We start from the raw sequence: 2,769 nt of genomic DNA, 5'->3' as shown, positions 1-2,769 counted from the left end.
TTGATCAAGATAACTGCATTTTCTAGATACAACCATATTTCAGTTGTTATTCTCTGGATAGATCAGTTTGTAAGACTATTATTTAGTATTTCATTCAACTTTATTGTGGTTTTTATATAGAGATGTTTTCAGTTGTATGTGTTTTAAAATGTATATAAACGTTACATAAAACTATCGAAACTAATCATTTTTTATATCTTACTCATAAAAGTTTGCATGCAAATCTTTGCACGTATGCTTATTAGAATTTTGTTGGCTACACTTCATTGTTTATCTTAGGAATGTGAACATGATTCAGAAAGCACTTTCTGCCATACAAATTTTAATTTGTGTGAATTTTAGAGTAATAATATTTAGTGGACATCATTTATAATTTAAATGTGATTTTGTTATATATAGAAAAGATTTCTTAGTTGTACATCTGAACTTGACTTTCCTGTTAAAACATGTGAGTAATGAGGTGGATACTTATTTGAAGCTATTTTTAAGGAAAATGTCAAAGGTTGGCTTGTCTCCTTCTGACTGCTTATATGTGAAGGGAGAAATGACTTAAAGATGGAATTGTTAAGAACTTAAAACTTTGGAAAATCCTCAGCCTATCCAGATTGCAAAATATGAGAACACTAAGGGTGTGGCCAATCGGCTATCTTAGAAGAAGATTTGTGTGGGTCAGCCATCACACCAGAAGCCAGGAGCTATTGTTCAAGACCATGGAAGGACGACTCCAAAGGCAATTCAGAGATCATCTGATCTGTTGTACCAATCCCAGACCCAGAATGCAAGGACCTGGGAGGAAGTGTGGTTTCAAAGGAGGACCTGTGCCTTTAAACCCACTGTTTACACAGTGGCAGATCAGGTGCCGCCTCACATTGTAGGCTCTCTTCACACTCTGGCATTAGGCTCCTTTGCTGTCCGAGGCATAGTTTGGTAGGCCCTAGTGCAATGATGGCCCTCTCTCAGGAGTGCACAGGAAGCAAATTTGGTACCTTCCTCCAGCCTCAATCCTCACTAGCAAGCAGTGTGTAAAAGCCCAAGAAGGCATGTCTGCCTTTACCTGGATTTCAAAAGATGGAGCTAGGAGTCAGAGTGGTGGACCCAGACTGAGAGCCACTATAGGGCTGTCCCCAGGAGCCTGGGGAGTGACACTGCCATCCCAGGAGGCTGTGAAGACAGATCAGTAAACCAAAGGGGATCATCCTTAAGTTTTAAGGTTTATTGTTATTTTTCAGCTTTAGGTTTGAGACTTAACATAGAACCTATTACCTGTTTCTTCTTTTTTTTTCCTCCCTCTTGGAATGGAAATCTTTATTTTATGTATGTCCCAATATTGTATTTTGAAAGCATGTAATGTATTTAGCTTCACATCTGGTTAGCAGTTTGCCTCAGGATGAATTATACACACAGTCTTACCTGCATCTGATTTTGATAAAATTTTATACTTCAACTTTGAGTTGATACTGGAACAAGGAAAGACTTTTAGGGCTATTGAGATGGAATGAATTTATTTTGCATGTGACAAGGGAGCCAGGGCAGAATTATAGACACTGTAGCCCCCCAAAATTTATATGTTGAAACCTAATCCCCAGTGTGACGATATTTGGAGATAGTGTCCTTGGGAGGTGATCAGATCATGAGGGCAGAGTCCTCATAAATGCAATTAGTGCTATTATAAAAGACCCCAGAGAACTCCCTTGTACCTTCTGCCATGTGAAAACATCAAGAGAAGAAGGTCCTTATGAACCAGAAAGCAGACCCTTCACAGATATGAATCTGTCTGCAACTTGATTTTGACTTATAGCTTTCAGAATTTTAAGATATTAATGTTTGTCATTTAAGTCACCCAGTGTGTGATATTTTTGTTATAACAGTCCACATGGACTGAGATAGTATTCTATCATGCATTCATCCCATCAGTTCACCTAAAAGCAACACAAAACATCAGTACTTCCTTCTCCCCACCAGGATGCCAAAGCATACACCTATGGTACTTTTATTTTCTTTAAAGAAAACAGAGTAAGTGTGCCTGGCTGGCTTAGTCAGTAGAGCATGAGACTCTTGATCTCAGGGTTGTGACCTTTAACCCCCACATTGGAGTTCAAGCTCACTTAAAAATTTTGAACAAAAATAAATAATTACATATAAAAATAAAAAACACAAAAGGTAGCATTTAAAAACATAACCAAGTTGACATGTAACCTTTAATCAACTTAGATCAACAAATTTTGAACCAGCTCTTTAAACCAATTTTTAAATCTTCACTTTTTCATCAGAATATTTGCTTTTACTTTTCTTGGGTTTTTTTTTTTTTTTTTTTTTTTTGCTCTCTTATTCTGCATTTGCTCCTCTCTCCTGCTCTCTTCATTCTTTATTTACTAGAAAAATTTTAATAGGACAATAAGAAACTATGTACTTAAAAATCTACTCTTGTGGTTTTATTGTACAGGAAGTTCCTACCATTCTGTTATTGTTTTTAAATGGGTATTACTTTCTTTATTTAGGTATTTGGACAGAAATATAGGTAAGAAAGAGATGTTTTGCTCTGAAGGGAGTAATGAAGAATATGTTCTATCTGAAAACAATCTGTATCAAGTACCCTGATGAAGAAATTTCACAAAATTTAATAATAAATGAGTAGTCTCTAGGTTATATTGAGAAAAACTCATTTGAGAGTTATTAGAATTACCTTTTGAACACAAAATGTTAGAAAAAAGTTATAAATCATATAAGTCAGCATTATTGGATCTCTGAGAAACTGTATTAAATCAAGGT

The sequence above is a fragment of the Suricata suricatta genome, chromosome 3, assembly GCF_006229205.1.
Source record: "Suricata suricatta isolate VVHF042 chromosome 3, meerkat_22Aug2017_6uvM2_HiC, whole genome shotgun sequence".
Taxonomy (NCBI): Eukaryota; Metazoa; Chordata; class Mammalia; order Carnivora; family Herpestidae; genus Suricata; species Suricata suricatta.
The sequence above is the reverse complement of the archived record's forward strand: the minus strand, read 5'-3'. Positions refer to the sequence as shown.